Source organism: Cornus florida, unplaced genomic scaffold, assembly GCF_030987335.1.
Source record: "Cornus florida cultivar Cherokee Brave unplaced genomic scaffold, ASM3098733v1 CherokeeBrave_3.0.0_Hap2_Chr03, whole genome shotgun sequence".
NCBI classification, from domain to species: Eukaryota; Viridiplantae; Streptophyta; class Magnoliopsida; order Cornales; family Cornaceae; genus Cornus; species Cornus florida.
In genome coordinates this window covers 22,005,236-22,026,545 of record NW_026775573.1, presented here as the reverse complement: position 1 = coordinate 22,026,545, position 21,310 = coordinate 22,005,236, and the positions used below count along the sequence as shown (strand labels likewise).

Genomic DNA, 21,310 nt, shown 5'->3' with positions numbered 1-21,310 from the left:
AAACATATTTACTACTCCTAAACCTAATCCTTTTACTTTAAGATACCCAAGAGAACATTAATACTTTGAATAAGTGAAATAAGGCAAATGAGATGACTTGGTGCAATATTCTAGAGTTTACCTCGAATACGCTCCAAAGCTAACATTTACATTATTTTATTTTCTTCAAGCATCATGTTAAATGTCAAAATAATGTTTTGGTGAGATTAGATATGGCGTATGCCTACGTACTATGTCAGACTTGAACACCATCAAGATAGCCTAAGGAACTCCTGTATGAAATCGAATTTTGGAAAATGATTATTTATTATTTAAAAATTAGCTGGAGATCAATAGAGCTGACTTGGGTGGTAAGTTTCAAGTTGACATGATTATTGCCTTGTTACCAAACTCGTTCGACTCTTTTAGAGTGAACTAAATAAGGAATCAGTTTGAGTTTATACTCGCTGATATTCTTATAAAATTGGTAACAAATGAAAGGAATCAAATAGTATAAGTATTCCTATCAATCTAACCTAGTCTATACCATCTTTTTCTAGGCCCAAGTGGAAGGGCAAAGTAAAGAAAAAGGATGATAATAGGACTAGGTTAGCACAAAACATGGGTATTCAAAAAAGGTTAAAAGGAATAAGACAGTGTATGTTGAGGGCGAAGGAAATTGTTTCTTTTGCCGTTAACTAAGACACTCAAGGACGAACTGTCTAAGCAATGACGTGGCATAGGAAAATATATATTTAATCATTGAGCCATGTTATGTGGTTGCATCTATTAATTCCTGATGGATAGATTCTGGAGCCACTAAACATGTTTGCAATTCGTTGTAAGGATTTCAGGAATCCAGAAGTCTCAATGATGTGGATATATATTTGTCTTTTAACCTGATGCCAAGGTTGTAGCAAAGTCAATGGGAGTATTACATCTGAAATAAGATAGTATGATGATATTAGTATTAGAGAACTATCTTTATGCACAGAAGTTAAACGCTATCTAATTCTTGTTTCACTTATGGTTTATAAAAACTGGATTGTTATTTTGTAAAACTGGTTTTATAAGATTGAATAGATATGCGATTGCTTCTGGTGCATTGAAAGATGGTTAATATACTATAATCACAAGCTTTTATGATTTGCAAGATGTAGAAACTAATGTTGCATCTTCTAGATTAAATGTTAAGAGAAAATTTGTTATTCCTGACTCATTGTATTTTTTGGTGTCTATTTTTGAGTTGTAATCAATCAAAATAAGATTCAAAGATTGGTCAAAGAAGGTTTATTAGCTAGTGAGGCAGAGGAGCCTAAACCAAACTTGTGAATCCTGTTTTGAAGGATAGATAACTCTAAGGGCTTAATCAGCCAAATGAAATAGACATAAAGAACAATTGGAGTCGGTACACACGGACACGTGTGGTCTTATGAACATCCAATTAAGATTACTCACGTTTTGGATAAATTTACCTGCTGCGACACAAGTCTTATACTTTTGGTATATTCCGAGAGGGTCAAGACTGATATGGAACACAGATTAGGTAAACTTATCAAGACACTTCGATATGATCGAGGATATGAGTATTTCTTGGGATAGTGCAAAGACTATATAGTCAATGAGGGTGTTGTGTACCAGTTTTTCGCAATTGACGCTAAATTAATTTAGGTGTCAAATAGGAATAACAGAATTCCGCTTAACATGGTTAGATCTATGATCAGTTATGCCACATTATCTCTTTCATTTAAGAGTTTAGCGTTAATGACATCGATGCGCATTATGAACTGCATTCCATCTTAGTCTGTCTCAAGGATACCGTTGAGCTGTGTTTTTAACTAAATCTTAGTTTGAATCACATGCGCATATGGGGTAGTCTTGCACATGTGCGCTTGATATGGACAAGTAAGTTGGAAACAGATCATACGCATGATAGATTTGATAGCTACTCTAAAAGTCACTAGGACGAATTATTTTATGATCTCAATGATAAAAGTTGATTGTTTACACTCACTGTTTATCTATAGGAAAATCATATTATGAATCACATACCTAGTAGCATAGTGTTAGAGAATATGGTATGAGTACCAGATGTACCACATATGAACACACTTAGTATAGAGATTTAGAATTATAGATGAATTCCCTATTGATGCGTCAGCATCGTCTAGTACACAGATTCCTTCATCAGTACATTGATGTAGTGGGAGCATAATTTTCTAATTCGACAGAATCATGTTTTTAGGTGAGACCGTTATGGACATCCTTGTTAAACATGAGTTGGACCCAGTAAGCTACACGGAAGCGTGAACCGATATGGATACAGATCGTTTTGGCGAGTTACTATGAAATCAGAGTTGGAATCTATGTATTCTAATAAATTCTGGGATTTTGTAGAACTTTCTAATAGGGTGATTCCTATGGAAGGCAAGTTAATCTACAAAAAGATACCAGAAGATTTCTTAATGAATAAATTATGAGTGTACAAGGGAATGTCATTATTTTTCTGATTCTATATATATTAATGACATCGTACTCATATAGAATGATGTGGAAGGTTTGTCATCAATAAAGAGGTAGTTGTTCAATTACTTTTAAATGAAGGATTTTTCAAGATGTAAGCTATATTCCTAGGATCAAGCTTTTGCAAGATCGGGTTAAAAGGAAAATAGGCTTATCTTAATAATCCTACATTGATAAAGTTTTGACCAGGTTTGGTATATATAACTCAAAGAATGAGTTCTTGCTTTATTAATATGGATTGCTCTCTCTAGTAAGTAGTTTTCCAAGACTAGCAGAGGAGATTGAGCAAATGAGACTGGAACTATATGCTTTGGCATATGGGAGTCTCATATATGCCATGGTCTATACCAAACAGGACATCCGCTACATAGTAGGGATAGTCAGTAGATATCAGTCCAATTCTGGACTTGATAACTGGTCTGTTGTGAAAAATATCATTAAGTACCTAAGGAGAACCAATGATATCATACTCATTTATGGATGTGATGATATGGTCCTAGTCAGGTATGCTAATTCTGATTTTCAATCAAAAGTAGATACTATGAGGTTCATGACTTAGTGTATGTTCACTTAATGAAAGGGAAATCAGTTGGTAGATTGTTAAGCAGATTTCAACTGCTGACTCAAACTTGCAGGTGGAATATATTGCAGCCTTAAAGGCGGCAAAGGAAGCCTATTGGTTTGATCTCACTGATTTAGAGGTTGTGGAGCATACTAGCCTGCCTATCGAGCTATATTGCGACAATAGTGTAGAAGTAGTCCAAACCAATGACCCAAGGTTCTATAGAGGAACAAGATACACTGAGAGGAAGTATCATGTTCTACATGATATTGTCCGGCAAGAAAATGTACTTGTAGCTAGAATATTGCATTGGAACACAACTTTGTTGATCCATTATCAAAGGTGTCATTGATCAATAATTTTGATCATCATCTGGATAACATTGGAGTTATGTGCAATTTGAATTGGCTATGAGGGCAAGTGGGAGCTGTTGGGATTTATATGCCCTGTCATAGCAAATTCTTGTTTGGATTAAAGTGACATATGTTCCTGACGTTTCTGAAATATTTATGTTTTATACAATTGGTGAATTCAATGTATCATATTTCGATTCATTATAGAATTGATAGTATCCATTTAATTACAAGAAATATTTATATATATGTATGTGATGGCAATCAATGCATGATATATAAATAGTAATCATAAATGGTTCATAGTCGGTAATTATGGATGGACTCTTAATTAATTAAGATTTGAACTGGATCCGCGTTAGGTTGAGATATATTGCGAGAGCCGTCGTATGCAATTGCTCTCTATCACCGTCATGGCATTTGACTCTTAAGCATGAGAAAATTATAGACTCTTTTATTAATTAATAATTACTTTGATTTGTGCGGCGGATTTTTCGGGATCCTTAGACCAACACTTTGGGTAGTTATGTAATTAATAATTAGAGGGTTATATTTTCAATATTTGCATCATTGTTACTTGTATTTATTTTGTATTGATTATGGTTGATCACAAAGTAAATTCGAAGGCCTTCGTGTGTTTTTAGACAAAATGATTTATTATATATTTATTTATTTAAATTATTATTTTTGTCAAACAAATGTTTTATTGTGATCGAGTCAGAAATAATCAATTGTACCAAAATAAATATATTAATTAAGTAGTCGGATTGATGGCTTTATTTATCCGATAACTAATTAAGAATAGAGGGGTCAAAGTGCAATATTGACTCAGAGGTTATTTATTATTTAATTGGAGTTCAATTAATTTCTTTTAGTGGAGTAGAAATTAATTTATGAATTAATTGAATTGGGTCCATGGACCGGCCAATTATTAATTCATTGTAGCCAATAAAATAATAGGCCCAATGGATTCTCACTCATAGCCCAACTTGATATTGGAATCATATTAGATTTGAGACATATGAATTAGAGATTGAGAAGGATTTGTTGTTTCCTTTTCTTTATTTTTATGTTGCCTATAAATATACATGATCTATGTATATTTTATGTGTGATTTTTGGAAAGAAGGAAAAAGGAATAAATTTTCTCTCTCTAGAAAATTAGGGTTAGTGTTTTCATTTAATGGAGGCTCCCACAAGCCTAGTTTTCCAAGGTCATTCATGGAGGCTTATGAGTAATTCCTAAAGGTAAGACCATTACCAAGAAGATGGAGATCCATGGAAAAAGGTGTCTAGCAAAAGGGATCTACAATAAGTGAGAATATTCACTTTAGAGGAGAGATCTAAGGTTTACTCAAACCTTGATGTAAGTATTCAATCTTTTAATTGAATGATACATCATGTTTTATTTTTGCATAAAACTTGTCTCTATGTGATGAATCAAGATCTATGAATTTAAATACCTCGAAAAGTTTTTAAAACTAGCACGTTTCCCAACACTTGCTTTATACAACATGTTGTCTTCACTTCCTACTTCTTCAAAAATTGCTTACAAGCCCCGTCTTCGTTCATTATCCTCCCGTGATTCACCTGCACTAGTGGTTGACATCCCAGCCACCATTGAGCTCAGAAAGCCTGGAAGGCGATGGCGGTATGCTTTTGCAGTAATCTATTCTACCCGCGCTCTACTTTCTCTTGCCAAGGGATTTGTAGTTCATGCAAGTCATACCATTGTCAACGTCAATCCAAGCATTGAATATCGCACTTTAAGCAATCAAAATGATCACCACTACCATGTGGAACCAATAAGCCTAGTGAAGATGGTGAAGTAGAAGAGTTTTGATCTTCTTCGCCAACTCGGAGGAGTACAAGCCATTGTGACAAATCTTGAAAGTCATGTTGATAATGGTATCCATGGGATGATGATGATGTGAGAAGGCGACGCGAGGCCTTTGGTTCGAACACTTACTACAGGCCACCTCCAAAGGGCTTTCTTCATTTCTTGTTGGAAGCCTCTAAAGATGCCACTATTATTATACTACTGATATGTGCAACTCTCTCTCTTGCTTTTGGCAGTAAAGAAAATGGGATAAAAGAAGGTTGGTATGATGGCGCCAGCATAACATTCGCGGTCTTTTTAGTTGTTACTGTATCAGCAGTGACTAATTTCAGGCAATCAAGACAATTTGATGAATTGTCTAAAGTTAGTAACAATATCCAAGTTGAAGTCACAAGAAATGGGAGGCCTAAAAAATCTCCATATTTGATATTTTAGTTGGAGATGTGGTGAATTTGAAGATTGGAGATCAAATTCCAGCTGATGGGTTATTCTTAAATGGCCATTCCTTACAAGTAGATGAATCAAGCATGACAGGAGAGAGCAACGGCGTCGAAATTGATGAGAATGTCAATCCATTCTTATTTTCCGGAGCCAAGATAGCAAATGGGCATGCTAGGATGGTTGTCACTGCTATAGGGATGAACACTCTGTGGGGTGAGATGATGAGTTCCATAAGCCAGGACTCGAAAGAGCAAACTCCACTGCAAACTAGACTCAGCAAATTAACTTCCTCTATCGGAAAGGTCGGTTTGGTTGTTGCTTTTCTTGTTCTTCTTGTGTTGTTAACTCGTTATTTCACAGGGAATACCAAAGATGAGAATGGATATCGAGAATTCAATGGTAGGAGGACCAAATTTGATGATGTTATGAATGCCATGGTACACATTATAGCAGCCGCGGTGACAATTATTGTTGTCGCAATTCCTGAAGGTTTGCCGTTGGCAGTGACACTCACTCTGGCCTATTCCATGAAAAGAATGATGGCTGATCAAGCAATGGTTAGGAAACTCTCGGCCTGTGAGACAATGGGCTCAGCATTTGCACCGATAAAACCGGTACACTTACCATGAATAAAATGAAGGTGACTAAATTTGTGCTAGGCAAAGATCACATTATAGGCAATTTTAGGGACATAGTATCCCTTAATGTTCTTGAATTGCTTTACCAAGGAGTGAGCCAGAACACTACTGCTATTCTTTACAAAGCCACCAAAGGGTCTTAACCAGAGTACTCTAGCAGTCCAACAGAGAAAGCTATCCTCTCTTGGGCTGTCCAAGAATTAGACATGAATGTCAAAGAATTGAAACAAAATTATGTCATCTCCCATGTGGAGACCTTTAATTCGCAAAAGAAACGAAGTGGGGTTCTTATAAAATGTAAGATTGACAATACTTTCCATGTCCACTGGAAAGGAGCTGCTGAAATGATACTAGCCATGTGTTCAAGTTACTACGACAAGTCCGGCATCATCAAACCCATGGATGATGGCGAGGGAGATGAGATCAAGCGAATAATTGAAGGTATTGTTTATCAATTTCTACGCTAAAAGCTCAAGCTATTAGATAAGATGTAACTTTAATTTTTCTATCCTCTAACATGCCTCCCATGTGTGACATTCTTTTGATCTAAAACGTGTTTCAATTTCAATTATTAGAGTGATGGTGAGATTTAAATTCAGGACCTTACTTATTCTGGTATCATATTAACTATCATCTACTCTTAACAATTTAAGCAACTGCAGAAAGGTATAACTTTAATATTTATATCCTCTTAACAGGTTTGGCAGCAAAAACCCTTCGATGTATTGTATTTGCTCATAAACAAATTATAGAGCCAGTGTCACATTGCATTGATGATGGAAAGACTCAGGTAAAATTAGACGAAGACAGCTTGATTTTCTTAGGCATAGTGGGCTTAACGGACCCATGTAGGCCTGGTGTGAGACAAGCTATGCAAGTCTGCAAAAAAGCTAGAGTGAAGATAAAGATGATCACTGGTGACAACATTTTCACTGCAAGAGCTATAGCAATTGAGTGTGGGATACTTGGATCAAATCAAAGTATTAATGACAGTGAAGTAATAGTAGAAGGTGAAACATTCAGTAACTATACCCCTGAAGAGAGGATGGACCGAGTTGAAAAAATTCGCATCTTAACTAGATCTTCCCCACTCGATAAGCTTCTAATGGTCCGGTGCTTGAAGCAGAAAGGCCATGTTGTCACGGTCACAGGAGATAGCACAAATGATGCACCGGCTCTAAAAGAAGCCGATGTTGGACTGTCTATGGGCATTCAAGGCACTGAAGTGGCCAAGGAGTGCTCAGACATTGTCATTTTGGATGACAACTTCACAACACTAGTGACTGTATTGAAGTGGGGGAGATGTGTGTATAACAACATCCAAAAGTTCATTCAATTCCAACTCACTGTCAATGTCGCTGCCCTTGTGATCAATTTCATTGCAGCATGTTCTGCTGGTGAAGTCCCACTAACAATGGTCCAATTGTTGTGTGTTAATCTGATCATGGACACATTGGGGGCTCTGGCTCTGGCCACAGAGAGACCAAGTGATAAACTCATGGAGAAGAAGCCAGTGGGTCGAGTAGAGCCACTTGTGACCAATGTCATGTGGAGGAACCTCATCTCTCAAGCACTCTATCAAATCTTGATCCTCTCGATACTTCAATTTAAAGGACAGTCTATCTTCAATATGAGCTTAAAGATAAAGAACACCCTTATCTTCAACACATTTGTTCTTTGCCAAGTCTTCAACGAGTTTACTGCTAGGAAAATAGAGAAGAAGAATGTCTTCAAAGGGTTGCATAAGAATCGATTGTTTCTTTGGATAGTGGTAGTAACTGTTGTTCTTCAGATTATAATGGTGGAGTTTTTACACAAATTTGCGAATACGAAAAGGTTGGATTGGCTACAATGGAGTTTGTGCATTGTATTAGCAGCAATGTCCTGGCCTCTTGCTTGGGTCGTGAAGTGCATACCAGTTCCTGAAAAACCATTTCTTACCTATGTAACATGGAAACGCTTGAGAAGTCCAATTTAGAGGGGTGTGTGTGTGTGTGTGTGTGATAGGGAATGTTTTTAAGTATTGTAATAAGGTCTTTTCATAAGGCGAAATGTAACTAATTTATGTAAGATGTAGTAGATGCTACTTTTTACCACTAATTCAAGATAGTTACAATGGAAGCTTGATCAATTTATATGCATCACTAGGTGCTTCTAGTACAGAGAGAGCATGAAAGCAAATTAATTGGGTGCAAGTTATTTTTTATCAAGGCGGTTTTACACCTTACAGGTTTACCATGTCTGTGATACCCTCTAACCAGCTCATGTTCTTCTAGCATATGAGTTGCTTAGAGGGTATCACAGACATGGTAAATGATAAGTGCTTAAATGTTGCATATTTCAGCACCTAAATTAAGGTATTTTAGTCCTTGTATCTCTCTTATTTTCATGTTTTAGTTCTAATTTATGTTTTTTGTTAATTTCAAGTCAATAAGGTGTAACGACCCAGCTCCTCGTGGATCCGGATCATTAAACGGGTCCTTACCCGACCCAAAAACGACCAAGAGTAATACGGTCATTTCACGTTAAATTTAAATATCAAGGTCCGAAAAGGGTAAAATGGTAATTTGCCATATTTCAATAAATTAAGACTCAAAGGACGTCATAGTCATTTACGTGTATCACATAATTAAATAAAATGAGGTTCGGGGCAATATAGTCATTTCGGTGGTTAAAATATAATTATTGCATTTTGGTGGGTCATAAAATAATTACGTATAACCTCACTTGGGTGCCAAAGTGTAATTTAAGAAATTAAATAGCAATTACATATGAGACAGAAACCGGTCGACGTATACATATTATACGTCGATTGGTTTGGGACGTAAACAGTGGAAAACCCACTGTCCAGATACCGGTCGACGTATGGAAAGCCATACGTTGGGTTTGGAACGTAAGCCATAATGACCTACTGTCAAGATACCGGTCGACGTTTGGGAAGCTATACGTCGACCAATTCTTGATAATTCTTACTCAATTTTTCCACTGACCAGTGATAACCCAGATACACCAATATTTGGTAATTAACCACCCACGCCATTACATTCACGTACAAATTTAAATACATTTCAACCTCTAATGCAATAATAACAACCACGTTGTTAACGTAATTTGTCACACGTTACTTAAAATACACAAACTGATTTTGAGTAAATAAGGCTTAATTACATTTAACTATATACACTAACTACATTGTCTCCAATTACACCAAATAAAACATAAGATTCCATCTTAAGTTGCAAGGCCATGGGTGCTAACTTGATTACATTTCCAAAACGACGAATGTACATAGAATAGTCAAATACAAAATAGCAAAACGGTCTCTTAGCAACTTTCAAATTTGCAGAGGATGGTCATCCACCGCTTCCTTGCCATGACCTGAAAAAAATAGTAATATAATGGGGTGAGCAATTTGCTCAGTAGGTGGCAATTAAGACATGCCTCTTGTATCCCCGTGAATTCATATAAATAATAGATCAATAGGAACGGAGATCATGCAATGTCGCGAAAATACCACATAATCATCAATCTCACGTGTAAACAATATGATGCAATAGGAGTGCAATGCATATCGATGTCGCTCCCCATTTTCATATTCAAAACCATCACTTTCAACTGTTAATATAACCTGCCCTTTGGTGACCCCGCAACGACACGAGAGAAGGATTGGCTAGTGTCCTTGACCCTTGGTACCCCCGCAGCGTCATTATGGGGCCCAGCTAGCTCAACCACGCTAGGGCGACTCCCTAGTTCCCTCTAGGCTGTATTAACACTCCGGCCCTTTGGTACCCTCGCGGCGACCGGGTTTTCTCAAAACCGTTCTTATCAAAACACTTTCCCAAATTCCCCAATTTTTATTTCAAAATCCATTTTTCCCATTTCTTGCCCAATGTAAATGCATAAATGCCTCAATGACATGCACATGATCATCATTCCATAACTTATCCAATTTAAGCAACATAGCATAATTCACAAGAATATCAAGAAAGTCACAACATGCTTATACACAACAAGAATCTAGCATGATAGACATATGTAGTCAATTCTTAACATACTCTTCACATAGAACAATTAACATATATAGTCACATAATTAACATATATGCATACATAACGACAATTCTCTAGATTATAAACAATTAACCAAATTAAGCAACAATTAAAGGGAATTAATTCACTAAGGTACAAGACCTCATGGATTAAGGGCCCCTACCTCTTAATTGCGCAAAGCCCTCAAAATGGCCTAGATTTTCAAAGTTGCTAGGGAGATCCAAATCTGAAATTGTTGGTATCAATGTGTAGAGCTCGTCGTGCTCTCCGTTTTGCCTCAAACAGCACCTAAATCTGCCAAGTATTGAGAAAGAAAACAGAATTCAAAGTTTGCACCTCAAATGGAATGAAAAAGGAAAAGAAAATGAGAGAGAGAAGGAAGCTACGGGAGAGAGAAATGAGAAGGCAGAATTGTGGTCTCTAGACCACTTTAACTATAGTGGAGGGCCCCACAAATTTTATTTCTTTTCTCTTTATCTTTTGTCTCAATTTGCACCACACATTAAAATACATACACCACTAGGTGAACACCACATAATCATATAAATTAAAATGCACAAAATGCAATTAGACCCAACCACAATCCCATACGCAAAACGTGAAAAGACCAAAATGCCCTTGCATAAACGAAATTCCAGAAAAGTGAAAAATGCAGAAAATCGGAAACGTTACAATCTACCCTCCTTAAAGAGATTTCGTCCTTGAAATCTACCCTCCTTAAGAAGAAGGTCCACAACTACATACTCTTCAAGAATACCCCACAAAACTCTGAGCCTATGAACCTAACAACATTATTGCCTTCGATACCGGATGCTACCAATACCGCCACAGAAACCAATGCGGCTACCCAATTCTTACCACATCATAACACAAGACTAACTAGATTATACGTCTGACTCATAACGGACATCGGTCCACTCTACACTACCACGAAAAGCTTCCAAGCCCGAAAGAACAATCATCACACTTCCACTCATGACGTCATCCAAACCTAATTCATCTTCAATGGACACACTAAACTTTAGACAAAGAACCTTGTCCGTCTCTCAATTAAGTTCAACTCTATCATATACATCCTTGTCAGACCAAACACTCACAATTCAATACTTAACTATACCCTCACATACCAGTACAAGTGATCACCAACCGCACTATTCGGCAATCGTTACGCTCAACAACCTCAAGATGGTTAAACCATGAATTTCCTAACGACTACATATCATGAGTCACCAAAATAATGCAACGTATAATCTTGCACCCAGATCATCAATCCTCAAAACAAAATCTCCAATAGTCTATGGTTGCATGACCACCCCTTTATCGGACACTTGATCCTTCCTAACACACCTTATCACCTGAGACGAATCATCCAAATCCATACTGCCACACCGACATAACATGCAAAAATCATGCTCTCATCGTCACTAACAAATCGGAACAATCATTGACCTTTGACCCAACATCGTGCTAAAGATGGACTGACTCAGGAGAACTGGTTCGCCAGGCCATTCTCATCATCAATCTAACCTCAACACAGACGTCGTTCCTGTCCTCAAGTCCAAACCTCAAACACAAATCCATACAGTCCACAAAATGACAATGAAACCCACTCACTAGCAATCCATCACTCTATATAACCTCAACACTATACAGTCATATACCTATTCTCAGAATCCCAATCATATCACAATCACATAACCATAACAAACAAAACATCATAGGACTAAACGTCTCAATCATCGACCATCATCAAAGCTTTCTAATCCTCTCATAATACCTATATCAGGTAAACAACTCTACAACATCACTCGATTCAATTCAAACCTCGTCAAAGCATACAATACAACTATCTCATATCGAGATCCAAAAACCAAAATCAATCATTCCTATTTCTCTCAATGGAATTCCCATGATTATTCTCTAACTGCATAACATTTGGCAATACCAACACCTGTCCTCAAGACATTGCTATAATTGATCACCTATTCATCCTCAACCTTCTATTCATGACAAATTCCTTGCTGCCACCGCAAATAAAAAATATTAGAAACACAATCCCCATTCGGCAACCCGTGCCTCACATTTCACCAGTCAAAACCACTCTCAGAACGAGCACTACATAACCCAGAGACTTCACCTCCCTTCGTGGGAGTGAGTCGACCTCTTCAACCAAAGTTCATACCATTGAACCCAAATAACATAACAAACTACACACTGGTCCGTCCACCCACGGACGCGCACAACTCCCAATTGGAGAACAAGACTCATAACAACCAATGTCCTTGTCAGGACCAAATCAAAAGAAATGGGTAATGAACCGCGCGCTTACAAGAGACTGATGACTCACACCTGAATATACCCGACATCCCATCACACACTGCTCATCGCTTGTCCAACCATGGACAACCAATCTCACCTGAGATGAAATGAAGTCCTTATACCCAAGGAGAATAACCAACTTGGAACGCATACGGGACTACGAACACCAATCTAAATGACCTCTCTCATTACCGGACCGTCTTACACAATCGACACAAAACCTTGCACACACTTCTCCGTAACACTATGCTAATCAATTCTAATCAGATAAAAGCACCAATGCCCTTAACATACTATCACTAGGAACCATCACTGCACATTGGACACCGTGTCCCATCCTACTCGATAATCTCCCAATGAGAAACTCTACGAAATACAATGAAACATGCTCACCTATTCCACAATTGTTTTAACTGTCACACCATCCATCACCTACCTAAAAACACTCAACAAACAACTCAAAATTTCCAAACTGCATTGGGATCCTATCTTAAACCACTCTGCTCATCAGCACTAAGCATCACACCGCAACACCATAACATCTTTCCTGCCACTCATTTCAACTTTAGCTCTATCCTATCATCCCACCGAACCATCAAGCCACTACTAGAAGATCTCTCTTCGGATATCCTTAAGACAACACCATCACAATAAGAAAATAACCATTACTCTCGATACTCCTCATAATGATCACTGCATGCTACTAGAAAAGAACCTTAATACAACAATATCATGCCAATAAGTCCTTAAAACAAAAGTGAGCACAAAGCCCAGAATGCTTAACACCCAACTGTCACCTCAATACCATCAATGATATCGTCAATCATTAGTGCTTAACTGATAACTTAATCCACTCCTTCTAAGGTAATCCACGTGCCTAAATGAGAAAACCTCATACTCCAGGTTCAACGTCATTACCTCCCTTCTTCACTGTTCCTAGAACACTTGACCCCGACAAAAGTCAAATAGCCTACCAAATAAACCTACAAGGTCAATATCGTCCTAATCATTCTTATTACCAGTCTATCTTTCTGAATCCTCAAACACCAAACACTATCTCCTGATATGTCAGACGCAATTAAAATACAACCTGAATTCATAGCTTTCAAATTCTAAAACACCATTCACATGACAACACCATACTCACCAGCTATCACTTCATCCATAAACAACTAAATTCTTCAATGACTCCGTATTACCTGCCTTATCGTGCAACCTTACGCAATACAACTATAACTGACCACTATACCTCACCTCAAGACCTTCTAGACAGCCGTGCCAACCCAAAACTCCATTCATCGACCGAGCCATGGAATCAACTCACCGAGAGTCAATTACCGTTGTAAGAAAAGGAATCGTACTTGACACACTACAGAAATAGTCCTTAAGAGGGACAACAGATACATTGCCGAACGGTCATGCACTCAAGCTACACTCTACGACAACTACAAACGGTGGTCTCTCATTATTACCTAACTGGACACTCACGTCATACCTACAACTGACCTATCCAATCAAACAAAAGGGTACACAACTCTTACACCCCCCCCCCCCCCCAACACTATCATTTCCCAACCAATTGCTACAATTACTATCCAACACAATGGAATGTCCACTTCAATTTCATCCGAGTTGTGTGCCCGTAGCTTGCCCAGTGTGATAGCCTTCTGGTGCCACCTGCACACGCTCACGCACACCCGCCTATAGGGCCACAAAACAAAGAAATCAATAGAACAGGCCACCAAGCCCAAGAGGTCACTCCTCATCCTGGCTTCACATAACCTGTGACCAACACTCTATGGTCACCAAACAACATCACACTATGCTTCTGTCTTCCTCACTGGAAATCAAAGCAAAAGGTGCAACCTACTCATCTCACCGTCAACTCAAGGTCAACCACAATTCGTACTTTCAAAATGGCAAACTAAAAGACAAACTCTCAACCTTAAACATCAATGAACCTTTAAATAAAAAAAAATCCAAATACTAACCTTGTTCAACCCGTACAACACTAGAATCTCACAAGTCACACTCTGCAAACCACCTCACATCCTATGACATCTAATCAACTTTACTTACGTAAAATAATCCCATGACTCACACACCATACTCTACTGATCCATCATTCCAAGAGTTCCCTCACGACACCGAGGTAACATAACCCAAACTCTTGCCTGTGCAAGAAAATGAGGACTTCCATCCCAGAAGACACCTAAAATCAAACCCTTTCACCATTGCCAGTCTCTAGGAATAAAACTCTTAATGGAAGCTCACAATACTAACACTTTCCTTAGTCATAGGTGATAACTCACAGAACTAACACAACACAGAAGTGCGCATGATAAACAATTACCTACTGAAACCATAACACTTACTCGTTGATCAATTAAGTCAGTACTACACACGTATAACATATAAGCATGTAATTACGTAAGCAATTTAACACGTTGGAAATTAGACAAATAAGTAGGTAAACAAGTAGGCATGCTGCTCAAACATTTAAACACTATAACATGTAACACATAGGCAAGTAAACAATTTAGCATGCTTCTTCAAATATCAAAACACGTAACAAATAATCTCATACGTATTGCAAACAACTTCCCATGCAATTTTACTTAAGCCTCTACCCGTCGTCTTAAGGTTTTCAAACCATCGCTCTGATACCATTTTATAACGACCCAGCTCCTCATGGATCCGGATCATTAAACGGGTCCTTACCTGACCCAAAAACGTCCAACGGTAATACAGTCATTTCACGTTAAATTTAAATATCAAGGTCCGAAAAGGGCAAGATGCTAATTTGCCATATTTCAATAAATTAAGACTCAAAGGACGTCATAGTCATTTACGTGAATCACATAATTAAATAAAATGAGGTTCGGGGTAATATAGTCATTTCGGTGGTTAAAATATAATTATTGCATTTTGGTGGGTTATAAAATAATTACGTATAACCTCATTTGGGTGCTAAAGTGTAATTTAAGAAATTAAATAGCAATTACATATGAGACAGAAACCGGTCAACGTATATACATTATACGTCGACTGGTTTGAGACGTGAACAGTGAAAAACCCACTCCAAATACCGGTCGACGTATAGGAAGCCATACATCGACTGGTTTGGGATGTGATACCGGTCGACGTATGGGAAGCCATACGTCGACTGGTTTGGAACGTAAGCCATAATGACCCACTGTTAAGATACCGGTCGATGTTTGGGAAGCTATACGTCGACCGATTCTTGATAATTCTCACTCAATTTTTCCACTGTCTAGTGATAACCCAGATACACCAATATTTGGTAATTAACCACCCACGCCATTACATTCACGTAGAAATTTAAATACATTTCAACCTCTAATGCAATAATAACAACCACGTTGTTAACGTAATTTGTCACACGTTACTTAAAATACACAAACTGATTTTGAGTGAATAAGGCTTAATTACATTTAATTATATACACTAACTACATTGTCTCCAATTACACCAAATAAAACATAAGATTCCATCTTAAGTTGCAAGGCCATGGGTGCTAACTTGATTACATTTCCAAAACGACGAATGTACATAGAATAGTCAAATACAAAATAGCAAAACGGTCTCTTAGCAACTTTCAAATTTGCAGAGGATGGTCATCCACCGCTTCCTTGCCATGACCTGAAAAAAATAGTAATATAATGGGGTGAGCAATTTGCTCAGTAGGTGGCAATTAAGACATGCCTCTTGTATCCCCTTGAATTCATATAAAGAATAGATCAAAAGGAACGGAGATCATGCAATGTCGCGAAAATACCACATAATCATCAATCTCACGTGTAAACAATATGATGCAATGGGAGTGCAATGCATATCGATGTCGCTCCCCATTTTCATATTCAAAACCATCACTTTCAACTGTTAATATAACCCGCCCTTTGGTGACCCCGCAACGACACAAGAGAAGGATTGGCTAGTGTCCTTGACCCTTGGTACCCCCGCAGCGTCATTATGGGGCGCAGCTAGCTCAACCACGCTAGGGCGACTCCCTAGTTCCCTCTAGGCTGTATTAACACTCCGGCCCTTTGGTACTCCTACGGTGACCGGGTTTTCTCAAAACCGTTCTTATCAAAACACTTTCCCAAATTCCCCAATTTTTATTTCAAAATCCATTTTTCCCATTTCTTGCCCAATGTAAATGCATAGATGCATCAATGACATGCACATGATCATCATTCCATAACTTGTCCAATTTAAGCAACATAGCATAATTCACAAGAATATCAAGAAAGTCACAACATGCTTATACACAACAAGAATCTAGCATGATGGATATATGTAGTCAATTCTTAAACATGCTCTTCACATAGAACAATTAACTTATATAGTCACATAATTAACATATATGCATACATAACAACAATTCTTTAGATTATAAACAATTAACCAAATTAAGCAACAATTAGAGGGAATTAACTCACTAAGGTACAAGACCTAATGGATTAAGGGCCCCTACCTCTTAATTACGCAAAGCCCTCAAAATGGCCTAGATTTTTGAAGTTTCTAGGGAAATCCAAATCTGAAAGTGTTGGTATCAATGCGTAGAGCTCGTCGTGCTCTCCGTTTTGCCTCAAACGGCACCTAAATCCGCCAAGTATTGAGAAAGAAAACAGAATTCAAAGTTTGCACCTCAAATGAAATGAAAAAGGATGAGAAAATGAGAGAGAGAAGGAAGCTACGAGAGAGAGAAATGAAAAGGCAGAATTGTGGTCTCTAGACCACTTTAACTATAGTGGAAGGCCCCACAAATTTTATTTCTTTTCTCTTTATCTTTTGTCTCAATTTGCACCACACATTAAAATACATGCACCACTAAGTGAACACCACATAATCATATAAATTAAAATGCACAAAATGCAATTGGACCCAACCACAATCCCATACGCAAAACGTGAAAAGACTGAAATGCCCTTCCATAAATGAAATTTTGAAAAAGTGAAAAATGCAGAAAATCGGAAACGTTACATAAGGTTTAAACGGATTAATTTCGGTTCATTAAAGCCTTTTCGGAGACAAGCAAAGACATTCAGAAAAAAGTTCAGAAAATGGCAAAAAAGAGGTCACAGCCCATTGTTCGTATAGTGTGCTTATTCTTCGAAAGCGGTCAATTATACCTTTTTCGGGCCTTTGATGATGTTCCTAAAGATCAAGAAACAAACAGATTAGCCCGGGACCAAAATGGAGCTAAATAAGGCTTAAAGGAAATTTCCAATTCTGGGGGATCGATCCCCTAGGGTGGGGGATCGATCCCCCACTATTCACAAAACTAAAAATGGCCTTGGGGGATCGATCCCCCAGCACCTGGCAGCATTATGGGATTTATTGTTTACTTGGCTACGGGATTTTCTTGTTTGGGTTTATTTTGTGAACTATTGGCCTCCAATAGGGTTTGTATTAAAGGAAAAACAAGACCAATTAGTTAGGGAGAAAATTTTATTCATTAAAATTAGTTTTTAATTAAGTTTTTATGATGTTCTCTCTAGAGAAAAGGGAGAAGGCTAGGGTTTCAAGAAATTTTACAGGCTCTCTGTCTACAATTGAAGAGAGAAGAAGAAGGAGCCAAAAGATGGAGATTGGGCTTGTTGACACCATGATCATCTCCTCCATGAGCTAGTTCTTCACTTAGGGCTTGGATGAGCCCTAAGTTCATGTAACCTAAACCTTTGTATTTCTTTTCTTGGGGAATTAATATGTTGTAATTAAATGTATGGTCTTGTGATTTCTTTATATATACATGCTTAATTTGACAAATTAGGGCTTGTATTGATAAATTCTTCCATTGAAATCTCTAGTTGATTGTATGTCTATGTATGATTAATTAGGGATTTTATTCTTCGTTAGATGATTGAAAATTAATTCTTCCATTAATTCTATATGTAATTTGCATGTCTATGTGTGATTATTTTAGAATTATATTCTACACTAGATACTTCTTGTAGTTGTGTTTAGTGATGGCCATAGCATGATATTTATGAGATGCAATTGTCAATTAATTTGATAGATAAAGGCTTAATCTTGATGAGTTGTTTTACAAATTAGCTTAATTGTCATTAGTTAATTGTAGTTAAGTAGGCAATTTGTGTTTGATTATATTAATCCATGCTTCTAATTACAATTAGTATTATCCTTTTGATTAATGTGTGCTCTTATTGGATACATTTGTGAATGTGTATGGTGGGTTATGACGTAGTCTTGAATGGGTTCTACACTTTAGTTTAATTGTCCTTAGGTAGACAATTCATTCTTAATGTTGATAATCTATGTTTTCAATTGTGATTTGTGATGATAATGTGACCACATCTATGATTACACTAACCCTAAGACTCTCTTCCTATCTATTTAATTCTTAGTTTAATTTAGTTAAATTTATTTGCATTGTTATTTCCATTTCCATGTTTTTTATTGAACTCTAGCTTAATCACTTCACCAAACTCTTTTTCTCTCTTACTCTCTTTCTTACCATTTCAATCTAATTAGCAGCATTAAAATCAAGTTAAATTCCAACACATGTTCAATCTCTTGGGACAATCCCTTCTCACTTCGTACTACATAGTATAAGTGTCTAGCGGTTTATAAATGTAAACTATGATGCCCGCTTAATACCATTTCCAAAACCAAAGTGTTGTGCATTATTTTTAGCACACACTAGGGTCGCATCATAATTTTGGCACCGTTGCCGGGATTGACGGTTTAGTTGGAATTGAATTAGGCATTAGGGCTAATTTGATTGTTTTCTTTAAATTACTATTTTCTTACTAATCCTTCTTGTTCAGTTAGGTGCTTGAAAAGAAGAGGAGCAAGCATTGGATCTTGGCACCATTGTGACGTTGTTGCAAGGGACTTTCGTGAGCTTCCTTGAATTTCTTTTACTATAATTGTTCAATTCTCTACATACTTGTGAGATAGTCCTTGTCGAGGCTATCATATTGTTTAAATTCTTGTCCAAGCATAAGCCCAAAAGGAGGCTATTACTTTCTTGATAGAAAGTATCGGCTCGTGTGGAGGCAATTTAATTTTGTGCATTGATATAACATGGGAGTATGGGAACATCGTATGTAGAGGTGGTGAATTATTGTTGATTGTTGTTGTGGTTTGTTGTTTCTAGGAGAATTCTTCCCATTCTTGATTATCCCACACTTAATGGAAAACCAATTCTAAGATCTAGGGCATATGGATAATTTAAGTGAGTATCACTCTCTTAATGGACATCCAACTCAAGGTGTGCATCCACCCTTGAGAATTCCCTATTCTAATGTGTTTTCACATCCCAATCAAATGCAACAACCTCCAATAATACCAATCTATCCTCAAGATCATGTAGTGTATGCCCTAAATCCTCAATTATCTCTTCGGGATCACTATACTCCAAATGAATACTGATAGGGAAAAATATAAACTTACCCTACCCTCAATAAGATTGATTAGATTTCATTATCAAGGATAATGAAATCTGACGTGGTTCAACAAGTAAGAATAATCCTATTATAATTGGAGGAGGTCAAAAGGATTAAATCATATCCTCGACAAATCTGGCAACAAATCTCCTATGATCTCGCACAAGCGGAAGATAAGATCAACCATCGACATCGGCGAAACCAATGTGATTCCAATCGACAGCTATAAATAGGGTACCAAGCCATTAAAGAAGGTATGAGAAAAAAACTCCTAAACAAAAGATACATAGTTATTATGTGATACGATTACAAGTACTAACTTAATTGTCGGAGGGTCCTTGGCTGGCACCCCACCGGTGCTATTCGAAATGACGTCCCTTTGTTTTGTAGGTAAACGTCGTCATTCCAAGTCGTGAGTATTTACACATCAACAGTTGGCGCCGTCTGTGGGAACGATTAGTTCTCTGAAGAAATAATTATCCCGACGCGACTTAACTCGGATGGCAAGACGAAAGTTACCGATCATGGAAATCATCCCAAAGTCATCAGTTGACAATGGGGTTCTATGTTCTTATATAAGGACGGAACTCTACATCTTGATTACCCGTCCATCATACTGGGGGCAAAACAGTGGGTTGCGTGATGCCACCCAGTGTACGATTACAATAATCAAAATTTGGCACGTTGACCCAGGCCATCCAATATGGTGTTTTCCATCTAGCGATGCTTGGTCCCCTCACTACTGAGGTTTGGTCGTGTAAGACCAGACTCCATCTCATACCGGGCAGCAGCCAATTACCAAGGCCTGATCGTTGAAGACTAAGACCTGGTCCTTCTGCTCCTACATAAATGGGTAGGTCTCCACCCATCAAGAAGATCACCACCAACAAGGGGGTCTCTACCTACTAGTAAAGCCTCTACAACTAAGGATGTCTCTAGCAACGAAGTCTCATTACTCCGTCTGTTCGTGCAATCAGGGTGGCCTTCTACACCCAAGAATGTATCGAGGCCTTCAGGTCCAACGAGTTCAATTGTCCCTCAAGATCCCATGAGGTCTGTATTCCCAAGGAGGTTTCTAAGTTAAGGGCGATCATTGGACCCAACGAGGTACTGGCCACCAGACCGTCATCTATCAGCCGTTGGGTACCACGCCCCTATCCACCAAGCATCA

At 37.8% G+C, this 21,310-nt stretch overlaps 1 pseudogene; it reads left to right on the top strand.

Annotated features, from left to right (window-relative positions):
- The first annotated feature begins 4,930 nt into the window (after positions 1-4,930).
- Positions 4,931-8,313, top strand: LOC132301254 (putative calcium-transporting ATPase 13, plasma membrane-type; annotated as a pseudogene).
- Positions 8,314-21,310: the final 12,997 nt, after the last annotated feature.